Raw genomic sequence first — 15,058 nt, 5'->3', positions numbered from 1 at the left:
ATGGTCAAGTAGAAAGCCAAAACCCTCCAATTCTTAGCCACCAGAAATATGTTGCCAGGATAATTTAGATCTGCTTAAAAATTAAAAAAGCAACTTAACATGATAAACCCGTAATATATAAATTATCTTGGAATATAACTCTACTCTCTGTTCTTTCCTCCTATAACCTCCTTGCTATTCAGTTCAGCCCCATATCTTTTCTCCCACCAAACTCATCTGTCTCTTTCACCTTGGAATCAGCCCATCTTTTGTTTAGAAAATAGCTATTACATTCTCATAGACTAACAGTTCTCAAGTGTTGCCTATGTTTTGAAATATAAATTACTAGAATGTAGTGTTACTTTCTGGGGTACCTAAGATGTATGTCAGCTCTTTAACATTGTATACTACACACCGGAGAGGTAAAAACTAAGGTGACCTTGTATTAGACAACATTCTTGAATGCAATGTTGCATACTTTTATGAAGTTTATGAAGTTTTTCTACATGTCTTTTGACTATGCTGATATTATAATATTTTTCTTTTGAAGCCACAAACATTTTTCATTAGGTTTCATGACTTGATTAATTTACTATAGGCATCACTTAATTTCTGGAGACAGGAATGGTTTGCAAGCAATGGACTTGCAAATTTTCGTGTTAGGCAAACTGGTTTTGATAAATCAATCATTATTCTATACATCTGGTTCTGTGACTCAAATACTGTTCTACTATAACTTTACCCAACTATAACATACACCTAATAAAGTATACTGTAATACAGGTGTGGGAAAACTATAGCTGAACTATCAAGTATCACCCACTGACTGTTTTTGTAAAGAAAGATTTTTTTAGAACATATCCAAACTGGTGTATTGTCTATGCATGTTAACATGCAACATTGGAAGAGTTGAGTAGTTGTGGCCAAGACCACATGGCCTGCAAAATATTTACTATTTGGCTCATTAAATAAGTGTCTGCCAATCTCTGCTCTAATATTTTGATTTAAATAAGAGGTTTCCATCAAGGTAATATTTAAGCTTACTTTTCTTTACCTTATTTTACCACTGCATAATAATACACAGGGAAGAGAGAATAGAACCTTTAACCATTTTAACTTCATTGTGCTTGGCATATTGGTTCAGCATACTCTTCTCTTCTAGTTGTTGCTTATAATTTGTTTTGTTTCATGGAGCAAATTCTTCACGAATGAGTTTGTGATTAAAACATAAATATATAGAGTATGCTAGCATAGTCAATGGGTTGTCATCTTATTTTAAGGATTTCAGTAAAGGCAAATAAAAGGTATGCTCCCAAAGCAGGGATCAAAACATTAAAGACAAGTTAAAAAGTTAAAGATATGCCTCTATGTGAGCAAAAACAGTGCTGTGAGAGTATTCAGTACAGTCAGAACCTTGGCCAGGGAGCCTGGTGATTGTGGCCCATTGCAAGTCCAATTAACTTAAGGTAGTTACAAGAAACAGATAAAAATACAGGAGCTGAAACCTTTATTTGTGAGAATGCAAGTGAAAATCATTTCTGTCCACATCTCTGTAATTATGCATAGAAATGAATTTCACTTACAAAAATATAAGTTTATTTGACCTAGTTCTGATTGAGTATACTTTCCATAGCGCAAGATAAAATTCTGTTAGTGGCAACAAGTAGGTAACGGTTTAGAACAGAAGGATTTTTCTTTTCTTTCTTTTTTTTTTCTGAGAAGGAGTTGTATGTATTTATTAAAGAAGAATAATGTGCATCTGCGATTGAACTTCATGCCTTTCCATGGATCCAAGATTCAAAAAATGGCGGCACCAGTGTGATCTGAGGGTGGAGTTTTCAGCCCTCTGACATGAAAAGGTGATGCAGAGGACATGAAAACCCTCACTGTGCCTCCTCCATAGACTAGCCAGAGCTACTCCATGGTCAGTGGTCCCTTATTAGGAATGAATGCTGGTTGATCGTTGTGTCAAAACCGCAAAAGGGAAGAGCAACAGTCAGGTGGTTGGTTGATATCAATGGTGGAGTCTTTATAAATGGCTGGATTCTGTTTAACCCTTTCTTTAAGGAAGAAAGCCTAATGGAACTTAGTGAAGAAGGGGTTATAATGTGGCATGTCTGGCCTCCCATTTCGTCATGGCCGGAACTCAGTTTTAAGATTTCTCAGTTTTAAGATTTCTCAGTTTTAAGATTTCCATTCAGTTGGTTGTGAGGGCTTAGGACTTTATTTTTATTACTTATTTCCTCCTTTTAGCTGAAATTTACCAGAGGCAACCTTGAAAGCCAAACTTTTATTTTGTCCCATATTGTTGCCAGGGAGGTGTGGATGCCTTCCATTTGTCCATCCTATTCCTCAGTGGGACCTCTGTAGCCAGAAGACTTAGAGCCAAAAGACATATCACCTATAAACCTTTTAAGGTCAGCCTTTAAACCTTTTAAGCAATATAGGAGCCAAAAATGCCAAAACCAAGGCCAAAATAACTTTTATGCATTGAGCTCCTGTAATTTTAGTTTTAGTTAGGCTTCTAGCAATTGGCTATATAAAACATAAGAATGTTGCTAAAACCATTTAAGCTAAGGAATTTAGAGAATTTCGTTTTGTTGCAGTGCTTTTTGTGGTCTCTTTAGTAATTTGTCCTAAAGTGGCCAATATTTTTTTTGTCATATCTCTGTTTGTGTAAACCCTATAAGTGGGAACAGTTTGCCCAGAAGGCTCTGTCACCAGGTATCTTGATGTTCTCTCAGTAATTATCTTTTTAATCTATGGGAAGCAGAAAATTCTTTATGGTTGGGAAGGATGGAAAGATGCCGCATAGTGGCCCAGGAGGCAAAGTCCCAAACTTCGCCAGCTGTTTAGGCATCTGTGTGCCTGTCAAAGGAGCTTTCTTAACTTCTGGCCTAGGGTATTCTTTGGAGCTGGAGAGGATCTTAGTGATTATTTATTTCAACTCCCTCATTGTAAAGGTTGGATAACAGCCTCACAAAGAAGTTAAGTGATTTGCCTATGGTGACCCAAGTTATTGGTGTGAAAGCCAGAATTGGGACCTAGATTATCTCAGCTTCTATTTGTGTCCTTTTCTGCCTTATCATATTGCACTGAACTTGCTGATCATTGTGTTGACAATCTCATTTTATTTATTTTAATATAATTGAACTTGAAATGATTTGATAACAAAATGATGTTGTTTGTTTGTTTGTTTTTTTGTTTTTTTTTGAAATGGAGTCTCGCTCTGTTGCCCAGGCTAAAGTGCAGTGGCGTGGTCTTGGCTCACTGCAACCTCGGCTTCTCAGGTTCAACGGATTCTCCTGCCTCAGCCTCCTGAGTAACTGGGACTATAGGCGCCCGCCACCACGCCCGGCTAATTTTTTATATTTTTAGTAGAGACAGGTTTCACCATGTTAGCCAGGATGGTCTCTTTCTCCTGACCTCGTGATCCACCCACCTCAGCCTCCCAAAGTGCTGGGATTACAGGCGTGAACCATCATGCCCGGCCCACAAAATGATATTTTTAAAAATGTTTTTTAAAGAGTAAATTTTGTTACTTTACTAAAAACACATCCAAATTGTGTAGGATTTGATTTCATATTTGTGTTAAGGAAACACACTATGTTTTCTGTTGAAGGGACACTGAGAACCACATTTTGCTTAAAGCTTTCTCTTAACTATGTTTATACTAATAATTAATTCTTCTGGTTAGAAATTTTTTTACTTTAGTTAAGCATTGTTTTCTTTCTCCTATATTCTTTTGAATTGCAAGTATTCCTGAGAAAGGTAACAATTTAGGTCACTGATTCCTTATCGTGAATATATATTCCCAGATTACATTACAATAACATGGAGAACGAAAGGATTGAGAGGAAAATAAACATTAAATAAAAAAGAAAAATGAAATGCATGGAGAGTTAAAAAATTCTCCAAAAGGCAACTTAGAAAAACCACTACAGACGAAATTTGTAGGTTGAAAGGGACCTACTAATCTTTTACTATCCCCATCTAATTCTTGAAGCATGTGTGAAAATCTAAACTTTTCCAGTGACAGGGAGCTTTCTTCATTCTGGGGAAATTTATGCCATCTATAATGACTGGGACAATCACTTTATACAGTTACCCTTCATACTGAACTAAAATTTATCACCTAGTAGTTCTCCCATTGAGTCCTATTTTTTCACCCACTTGGAATGCTTCCCCACCATGAAGGAAATGACCTGTCCATGGCATCCTTCCTTTTCTATAGACTAAATAATTCCATTTATTTTCTTCTGGGATTATGATGCAATCTTCTCATAGCTATTTTTCTTCCATGGTTGATTTTTGCTAAAGGGTGTGGCCCAGAAAATAAATCCCACCACCTTTGCTAGGACTAATGTTTGCACAGTCAGACTCAGATATTCTCAAATCTACCAAAGGGGAATAACTTATTTTTTATTTTATTTTATTTGTTTTAATCCATTTGTGGAAGACTTGAAGAAAGCAATATTGGCTGCAAAGCCTTGTGCTGAGAAGGGGGATCTGTGCAATAATGGGATTTCTGGATGCTTTAAAAAAATCAAATTGAACAAGTTCCACAGCTCTCAGGAGCTGTAGATAAAAATAAACTTGCAAAGGTGTCAATTATGGACCCAGAAAACAAGATTTAAGATTTGTTCCATTGGTCAAAAGTTAGAATAGGAATTAGAATCTAGAATACAAATACTGAAAAATCTACGTAGTTCTCTAAAACTTTGTGGAACTTTAAGAAACTTTATGGAAAGTTTATGGAACTCACCTGTCAACTTCTTGACAATGGTGAGAATATTAGTGTATCAATCTATATGCATTTAGCACTTTTAACATAATCTATTAATGGCTGGGAAGAAAAAACCTCCCAGGAGATATCACTGCTTTTTGTTTTTATTGTTACATTACCTATGACAAGTTCTTTTCCAATACAGAACATAGGAACTATAATCGGGTCTCATAACTAAGTATGCACAATTCCTAGCATCATCATGAAAATTAACCTACGTTATAGGGAGCTCAGTCTGTCCCCAAAGATAGTCAAATGCATGGCATGGTATGTAGTACAGCCTCAATGTGGCATGCTCTTGCTGATCTAAACACATATGTCTGACATTTAGTAATTAGAAATTGAGATTAAGGTTTTATCCCATGATAACATGCAAATTAATTTTGGAAGGATAACCCATTTATCTTTAATAGAAATTTTCACATTGCGGTGAATTATTTGAATAGCATCTTTCCAGACATCATCTTTTGATTGAAGGAAGAAGAGAAGCAGAAAACTGAGGACATACAAAAAAAGGAAGACTGAGGCCACCAAAAGTAACTTGATTCACTTAGGAAGTTTTTAGGCAGTAAGAATTGTTGCTACCTTTGTCACCGAATACCAAATCTGTGCCCCAAATTCAATTCATGCATGTCTCTTGTTTAATGTTTCCATTAACATAGTTATTCCTAATGCTCTTTCCCAATTTTCTTTCTCTTTTTTCCTGTTAGTCTCCTTCCTGTAGACTTAGTTCACACCCACGTCTTAAAATTGTCTTTGCTCCATCTTCTCTGGGCCTCTGCCCAGGCCACCCCACGTGTTTGGAATGCCCACATCATTCCAGCTTGATTGCCTCCTTTTCATCTTTGCATCTGAATTCTCTCATATTCTAGACAAAGAGACCTGGGAACTTCACCCTTTATCTCTACCCTGTAAATATTGTGCTTGACTCAACATTTTCTAATCTGGCCGCTAGCCATATTTTAATACACTGCCATGTGTTCTTTCTTTGAACTGTTGACTATGCAGTTGTTATTGTCTCCAATTCTCTAGGGAGTTTTTCATTGTAACTATATTAAATCACAGACTCCCAGAAATAAATGTTTAGCTTATATCCAATCAGAATGTCATACTTATGTATAAAAAGAGAAGAATCATACCTACTCACACATATTTTATTCATCAATTTCCCAATCACATTCCATTCCAAGTGTGAAGGAGGCATTTGAAATTCCCATAATAATGGCTCTGGTAGCCTAAAATTTTGTATCCAAAAGACACGGTTAAAAGGAACTCAAATTCCCTGAAAAGAGTACCATTACCCATTAACAACAAGCAATTGACTGTTAGAGTTGAGTTTATCAGATTATCTGACTGTCAGGTTTCAGAGAGCTGATCCCTCAAAAATGGGACTAAGGAAAAGGAGACATGAATTTTAGGAAAGAGCACCAGAAATATTCAGAAAATTAGATGTCACACTGGGATTGTCTTGTTCATAGCCTCTCCTAGTTTTATGCCCACTCAGCAGGTTGGTTATCAATTAAGGGCCAAGCAGGACTGAAAAAAAAGAAGAAATAATGAAGCATTTTCCATCAGGAAAACTGAGCATATTAATACACTATAAATGCTCTCTTATATTACTATAATGTAGAAGAAACATAGTGTTTCTACAGTAAATAATGATATTCTTGTATAGGACTCTAGAGTCTGTTTTCCAAGCTGATAAATTTGATTTAATAATTAAAAGTTTAAAAGAGAGAGAAGATAGATACTCAGCAGATTACATCATGCAGGGTCCAGGGAATGCTAGAAAATTAGTCTATTCAACCACATTGAGTGTCTTCCTCTTCAGACAACAGTTTCTTTGCAGATTGACAATGTAGGAGCAATGGAAAAAAATGAGAAACACAAAACAAAAAGATTTCATGTGTGTTCATGAACTTTAATGACACTTTCGTTTCCAAGAAGGAAGGAAAGGCAGACAATTAGTTACTCTTATGCAATTTCCTGGTACTCTTTTATTGTGCTGATAAATATATCCCTTTTGACAAACTAGATAGTGTATTAGAGTCTGTGATAAAAGCTCTTAAATGTGGATTTCCTTTTCCTCAGGGAACTAGACTACACATTTATTGTTCCTGTTACTGTTCCTCTGAGCAAAAATTTGAGTTTATATAAGAGGAGAGTTCCAAAGGGAAGCTTATTTTCCACTGGGACTTTTTAATTTAAAACATACACACACATGCGCACACACACACACCCTATTCTGTGGTAGAATTTATAGTAAAAGATGCTTTATGTTCCTCTGAGCTATTAATAATATGTGAGATATCTATAAGTTATATTCTGATGTTCAAGGCACTGAACTATTAAAAGCCATAGTATACATAGAAAATGTTTCAAATATGAAGAAAATAAAGAATAATAGCATCTCCACAGAGTGTTAGCATGCTTTTAAACTTCCCAGCCTTTAGATGTCCATGAAATCTTCATGACAAATATTTAAGATGAAAACTGAGTAGTACTCTATCTATTTTGTATATGAGCAAACTAAGAGATTCACTGACTTACAAGGGTTATAGAGTCAAGTGCCAGATCTGGAACTAGAAATATTTTTACTGACCCCCCCGAACAAAAAAGGACAGAATTTTACCTTTGTAATTCACGTTTATTAAAATTTACACATGTATACATTATGCACTTATTTCTATTTTCTTTTTAATGATAATGCATGTTTACTATAGAAAATTTAATGATACAAAAGGGTATGATTAAGAAACAAACTGATTCCACCACCCAATGATAATAATTATTATTATTCTGGAGATAATTATTCCAGTTGTATATAATATAATGTTATATGTAATATGTATAATTATAAATATGAAATTTATTTGTCATACCTCTGGAGGCTGGAAGTCTGAGATGAGTGTGCCAGCCTGGTCAGGTTCTGGTGAGGACCCTCTTCCAGGTTGCAAACTGCTGACTTTTCATTGTTGTTGGTGGGCTGGTTCAGGTTCTTGACTTTGTGCACAAAAGAATTTGAGAGCGAGTCCAAAATAAGAGTAGTCAAAGAAGTTTCTTGCAAAGCAAAGCAAAAGTACACTCTGAGAGGCAGAGAGGAATGCTCAAAGGGAGAGACAGTCCCTGGTATCTTTAGGGGAGTTCCTTTTATGGGAGCTGTACATACATGTTCATAAAATACTGGTGAGGTCAAGTGTGCAAAGGTGGACCTGCAGTTGGTGCATGCACTCAGCATCTACATACTCTACATGTATAATAAGCATAGAAAATTTCCACCTAGGAGTTTGTTTTTTACTATTAAAATGAGGAAAAGACCACTGTGTGCTAAACCTTGAAAGTAGCTGCACATGTGGGAACCCGAAAAAGTCCCTAGCTCCCCTATGACAGGAATTTGCAGTTAATAGCTCTTGGGCTTTTGGTGCTGACTGGCTGCAGATTAGAAAGCTACAACATGAATAAGGGACTTTTGTTCTCTTTCTGGGACCTTATTGGCTATCAGGAACTTGTAATCATCTGGTGGTTGGCTGGTATGCAGCAGAACCACGTATCTTACAAGATAGTTAGGTGCTGACGCATGAAGATGCAAGGGATGCAAAAGGAGTCCACGGGGCTTCACACAAGGGGACAAGTCATTATGACCTCCACACCTTACTTATCCTGCCTCACCATTTGCTAAATCTCTAGCCTCTTCTTATAAGAACACTAATTCTGTTTATGAGGGCTCTACTCTCATGACCTAATTGTCTCCCAAAGGCCCCACCTCCAAATACTGTCACATTGAGATTAGGATTTTAACATAAGCTTTTTTTTTTTTTTTGAGATGAAGTCTCACTCTGTCACCCAGGCTGCAGTGCAGTGGCACGATCCCGGCTCCCTGCAGCCTCTGCCTCCTGGGTTCCAGTGATTCTCCTGCCAAGTAGCTGGGATTAGAGGCACATGCCACCACACCCAGCTGATTTTTGTATTTTTAGTAGAGATGGCATTTCACTATGTTGGCCAGGCTGGTCTTGAACTCCAGACCTCAAGTGATCCGCCCGATTCAGCCTCCCAAAATGCTGGGATTACAGGCGTGAACCACCGCACCCAGCCAACATATGCATTTTTGAGGAACACAAACATTCAGTCCATTGCATGGAGGGAAAGAACTATTGACTCAATGGTATATTAGACATATCAGTTGAGAAGACTTAGTTTCAAGAAATAGAAAATGTTAACTTACCTGGGGTAAACAATAAAAAGATTTATTACCCAGTAATTAGCATTATCAAGACTTCAAGTTCTTTCCATTTTTATATTCTGTCATCAGCAGAAAAACTCACTTCTTTCATTCCTCTCATGGCACCACAAATACAATGCAAGAAGGTATCTCTCTTGTATCTTTCATCTATCTTTTTATAGAAAATCATAGCTAGCTAGCTAGCTACTGAGATAGAGAAATATAACAAGACAAAAAGCAAAGCATGTGAGAAGAGACACAGAAAAAATGAGAAGAAAAAGAGAGAAAAAGGAAGGAAGCACCTGAAAGAAGAAATAGCTAACTTTCCCCTAGGCATTAGACCTTTTATTAGTTATCACAAGTAGTCTAAGTGAATAATAAAGGTCTAGTACACAAGAATGAGGCCACCATACGTGGAGGACATGGAACTGTGATGATGTCCCAGTGGAGGATGTGGAACATAATCCCACGTATGTCCCAGTGGAGAACGTGGAACTGTGATTACATATATGCAGTATTTCTTCTCTTGGAAAGGAGGCATCAAAAAGGGGATAGGCAAAATTGAAAGCTTTCTATTACGGGTAGAATATTGTCTTCTGAATACTCCTCTATTTTAAAAAATTTTACGTTGTTAACCCATTGTTCTAAGGCATCAAGTCTATAATAACACAAGAGCTGTGGATGTCTTCCTTTGGGGAAGAAATGAGAGTGTCTCAGGGAAGTCCTTCCACCCTTAAAAACCATTCCCTTCAAAATAATTGGTTCCCTTGTGACTTCCTGGGTCCAGATACATAGACAGTTCTGCTCTTACAACAGAAGCCGCTTGATTAGGCTTTAATCGTGTTATTTAACCACAATTGGCAGAATTTAAAAACTGCCATTGTAGTGTCCACCTCAAATTATAACTACTTATGTTATTCAACATAGCTTGCCAGATATAATCAAATAAGCACCACATATGTACACGGTAATGAAGACTGCCCCATGTTTCCTTTTCTCACAAATATGTAAGTCCTAGGAAACTGAGGTGCAAATGCCTTTCAGTTTAATCTCAGTTTCTTACTGAATTCAACTCAGTCAGAGGATCTCACTCAGAATAAGTAGTACAGTGAGTACAGTCACTTCAGCAGCTATAGACTAGACTGTTTTCCACTGGGATGGTGTATTAGGGTTACCACAACATAATAACAGACTGGGTGCCTTAAACAACAGAAACGTGTTTCCTTACAGTTCTGAATGATAGAAGCTCATGATCAAGGTGTCTGCAGGTTTGGTTTCTCCAAGGCTTCTCTCCATGGTTTGCAGATGGGTGCCCTCTCTTTCTCTGTGTGTGTTCATCCCTGGTGTCTTTTTTTTTTTTTTTAAGACTGAGTCTTGCTCTGTCACCAGGCTGGAGTTCAGTGGCACAATCTCGACTCACTGCAGCCTCCACCTCCTGGGTTCAAGCAATTCTCTTGCCTCAGCCTCCCAAGTAGCTGAGATTACAGGCGCATGCCACCATGCCTGGCTAATTTTTTGTATTTTTAGTAGAGGCAGGGTTTCACCATGTTGGCCAGGCTGGTCTCAAACTACTGGCCTCAAGTGATCTGCCCGCCTTGGGCTCCCACAGTGTTGGGATTACAGGCGTGAGTCACTGCTTCTGGCCATACCTGGTTTCTTTTTGTCTAATTCTTTGTTCTTGCGAGAACAATAGTCAGATTGGATTAGGGTCCATGTATATGACCTCATTTAACTTTAGCCATTTCTTTAAAGACCCTATGTCCAAATACATTCATATTCTGAGGCACTGGGTATTAGCACTTCAAAATATAAAATTTGGGGATATACAATTCAGTCCACAACAGATAGGTATAGCTTTTCCAGAAAATGCAAGGTTTTGAAAATCTTAACAAACTAGGAATCTAAGTGCTAAATTTCCTCACACAGGCAAAAACAATATTTCCTAATTTCCCTCAGTTGCCAAATATCCTCCAAGCTTTCCAAGCTGAGGTTTGAAAATTACTCAACTTGTAGGTTACTTCAGTTTGTTTTCTTCCACATGTAGGTTTAAGATCCTTTATTCTTGAATTTTATTTTTCCTAACATAGTTGTTTAAATTCCTTCACAAAGTTTCCCTGTAATAAGAGAAATAAAGTCCTAGATACCTGCCTTTGCTCAAAGCATTAATTATTTAAGACTGTCAATTTTCAGCTTTCTGACAAGAACACATCTATGACAAAAATAGATTACCATCAATCCAATGTTTAATCCAGATGTATTCTTGAGTTATTAGGATCCACCCTTTCTCCTCCTTTTCTTTGGACCTTTTATAGGGTCTGGAAACCATTCACAAACATACTGTTTTACTGTCATAGTCACACTCTGCCTTCCACTGCTAATATCATCATCACTGTAAAATTTTTCTAGTAATACCTGAAAGATCTCCCCTCAGATATTTATACATGTTTACCACCTTTTATATCCTAGTCACCAAGAGGGAGTTCTCAAATTGTACCTTTTGTTGACTCACCATCTGTAGACATCAGAGGGCATTCTCATAGCTTCCTGGATCTGGGCTGTTTCTGATGACGTCATTGAAGTAGATCTCCTTGTCCTCAACCTTCTAATCTCCTTTCTAGGCCTTCGTGTTACCTTGCAAGCCATTTGTCATTGCCCACATTTGCATGCTTATTTCCATCCAAATTAGAGGATTAAGTGTATTACTTCAAGTTCTGCCCACCTAGAGGACTTCTCATTACCACTGTCTCTGAATGGAAATAGGGTAGCAGAAATACATGTTAGGATTACAGAGATGTGTCATGCTGACCTGGCAATGAATCAAGCATGGTATTTTCCCATCTCTTTTAGCTTATATCTGCACTGTGTGATTTGATAGGGAAGCACCAGAGGAGCAGCAATGGGATTTGGGATATTTGCTTATGTAGCTCACTTCTGGCTTTGCTCATGCCTCATTCTGGATGTTCCACTTCCATCTTACAATGAATTGCTTCTGGACCTCCCTTTATGTATGATTTAACTCAAAATCGGTAGCTCTGGCTGCGTAGTTACTTGATACTTCATTACCAGGTACATTGTCTCTACCCAGGCCCAAATAGATGAAACATTTTTGCTAAATAACCCTAGAGTTCTACCTTGTGATTCTATTGTTTGCCCTTGCCATTAACTCTACATCGCACAGACTCTTCTAAAAAAATACGCTGGGACTACCACAGTGCATGCCCAAATGGCAGGCCTGCTTACATGAAACTACTGATAAGCCATTTCCTTCTTAGGATTCTAGTGAAAATTGGCAACTTTCCTTGCTTTCAATAAATGGGTTGGAGCAACATTCTCAAGTGTGAAATGTGCTACCTTCGTATATCTCGAAGAGTCCTAACATATAATTTGTTTTTACTGGTGGGAATTTTGAGTGCAATAATTTGTCTCCTACTATGAAGTAGATGTCTTAGAAGACCCTAGACTATAGGACTCCTAAAAACTTCACTGATATGACAGACCATCCTCAGGAGCTCATATGTCTTATCAAAATCTCCAATGTATTCACCACTTTTTGATCATGTGGTTTGGTTAACATGATGTGTTCAATATAGTATACCTATATGTCATTCTGTAAAATATCTAGATAATTCCAGTCCTTTTGAACGGCATTTGGAAGGAGTGCAGGAGCCTAAGAACAAGACTAGAAACATATATTCTTGCTTTTCTCATATAAATGTTAACTATTTATGGTACTTTTTTTGAGAGATATGGAAAAGAGTACCTTCACCAGATCAGTGGCAATATACCATGCACGTAAGGTTGTATTTCTATACTCTAGCAAAGATGTGTGGCATCAAGCCTGCAATTTGGCATATTATGTGGGTGGGTTTGTATAGACTAATGTCATCCTCCATAATCCAACTTGTTCTTGTACAGGCCTGGTTGGTAAATTAAATAGGTATGTTATAGTAAATGCTACTTCCACATCCTTCCTACTGGGATGTTACATTATTTCTTATTTAAAATCTTATTCTGAAATGTAGGACAGGTTTAAGGGATTCCATTTGATTTTGCCTATTAGAATAGTTCTTTCTCCATAGACCAAGGAACCAATGTAAATGTCTGGCCTATTCCCAAAGATGTTCATTTCAATTATACATTTATGTACCTTGAAAGTGACCACCGGACCTAGTAAACCCAGTGTGAGTTGGACCTCAGTTTAGACTCTTTTTTATTCCCTGTCTTCCATACTTTTCCATTCTAACAAAGTGTCTATGATAATGTCTTATATTCCCAGGTATTAATTGTCAACACAGACCCTCAGTCTGATGGTGTCAAAATATCTAGGTATCACCTTTCTCAAGTGCATGGGTATCTGAGTAAAAGTCTACATGACTCTTTGGAGAAGGGCAGAATTGTTTTATTACACATACATATTTGCCATATTTATGCAGGGCCCTTTCTCATGAATCATTGGCCTCCTCACCAGTTAATGGATCCTAAGTCTGAGAACTGGCTCAGATATGGAAACTGGGTAAGTGATCATGACTTTATTGGAGCAGGTGCCTTCAGCCTCCTGATGATCAATCATTGACTGATTCTGGTAATAGAAACGGATCGATAACCTTTTTAACTGCCCATCTAATATGCTCCTGGGAGTGCAGTGTTCCATTAAACATCTCTATAGTTCTCTACAAGTGGGGCACTTCTGACTTCCACTCTGACCTACTGCCTAATACAATAATTGCACCTATCTTGCTTCTGATTGTTAAGCACCATCAAGCAGCCTCTATTTTTTGAAATCCAATCATTGCCATTGTTACAAGGAACCTAAGTCTGTAGCCACATAATCTGCTTCACTCTTACTTACAAAAGAGAGTCACCATTGAACTTAAAAATACCTGTTCTTCATTTTATCAAGCCATTCCTTACTGCTTTGGTAAACGCAGCACCTTCAGGGTCCTACGTCAACAAAGTTGCTTAGTGAGATTTTTGACCATTGTATGGTATATTTATTCTATTATTCACAATTCCTTGAGAATTTTGATTCCTTATCCATTTGTAACAACTTTCCTGGCATTTGTATCTCAAGTCATTGATTTTCCTGAACGTGCAACAAGCAATATGGTAGTGTATTTGTGTCATCTCCCAGGGTCTTTTTTAGGATGTTAAATGCTCAGGTTAGTGCTACTATAGTAATATAATCTTTCAGATCAATTTCTACTCTTTCATCATTATTCAGCATCCTGAGGATCCAGTCCCATATGTACTCTACTGGCTCCTGCTGGTGCACGCAGGCTAGGTCCTGAAGATCCTTCAGCATATAGTGCCTTTCCTCCCATAGGAGGCTCTGTACTTATAAGTACTTCTTATCCTTCCTTAGAAGGCTCTGTTCGCACTGGCCTGGTGGTATGTGACTTGACCCTAGTTACTAGTCCATTGGTTGAAATAGGAAGGAAGTGAGAGTAGATCTTAATGAAAGAAAGAGATGTATGTACTTCCAAGGCGGGCACTTCTGTATTAATTTTAAGCAAGTGAGAGATGTTCTAGCCTTTTACAAAGAGAAAGAACTACTTCTACAGCCCCCTAGTTTCTGGGGATTAATGACTTTCAAGGGTATTATCGCAGATAACCCCATTCTGAAGATCCCACTATTCCCAATCTAGGCCCTAACCTTAGCATAGCAGACATGCCATGGTTGAGAATTAAATCTTTTTTGGAGCTCTGACACTCTTATAATTATGTTCTAGGCTGGGCGTGGTGGCTCATGCCTGTAATCTCAGCACTTTGGTAGGCTGAGGCAGGTGGATCACCTGAGGTCAGGAGTTCGAGGCCAGTTTGGCCAACATGGCGAAACCGTGTCTCTACTAAAAAACCCAAAAAATTAGCCAGGCATGGTGGCATGCACCTGTAATCCCACCTACTCAGGAGGCTGAGGCGGAACAATTGCTTGAACCCTGGAGGCAGAGGTTGCAGTGAGCAGAAATCACATCATTGCACTCCAGCCTGGGCAACAAGAGCAAAACTCCATCTCAAAAATAAATAAATAAATAAATATGTTCTAGAACTAGTGTTCAGGTTTATTGACCTGCAGC

At 37.8% G+C, this 15,058-nt stretch overlaps 2 long non-coding RNA genes across 2 annotated transcripts in view; one reads left to right on the top strand and one right to left on the bottom strand.

Moving 5' to 3' along the window:
- Window positions 1-15,058, top strand: part of LOC134756793 (uncharacterized) — a 1,394,997-nt gene that overhangs the window by 185,639 nt on the left and 1,194,300 nt on the right. The gene's annotated exons all lie outside the window — the stretch shown is intronic.
- Window positions 1-15,058, bottom strand: part of LOC129531596 (uncharacterized) — a 75,231-nt gene that overhangs the window by 56,558 nt on the left and 3,615 nt on the right. Inside the window, exons 2-3 of the long non-coding RNA XR_008676877.2 lie at window positions 11,494-11,730; window positions 7,648-7,768 (exon numbers count right to left, since the gene is read on the bottom strand). This is a non-coding gene — a long non-coding RNA (uncharacterized lncRNA). The remainder of the gene's footprint in view (window positions 1-7,647; window positions 7,769-11,493; window positions 11,731-15,058) is intronic.

This window comes from Gorilla gorilla, chromosome 12, assembly GCF_029281585.2.
Source record: "Gorilla gorilla gorilla isolate KB3781 chromosome 12, NHGRI_mGorGor1-v2.1_pri, whole genome shotgun sequence".
In the NCBI taxonomy this organism is placed as follows: Eukaryota; Metazoa; Chordata; class Mammalia; order Primates; family Hominidae; genus Gorilla; species Gorilla gorilla.
Note: the sequence above shows the minus strand (reverse complement) of the source record. Positions and strands in the feature narration are given on the sequence as shown.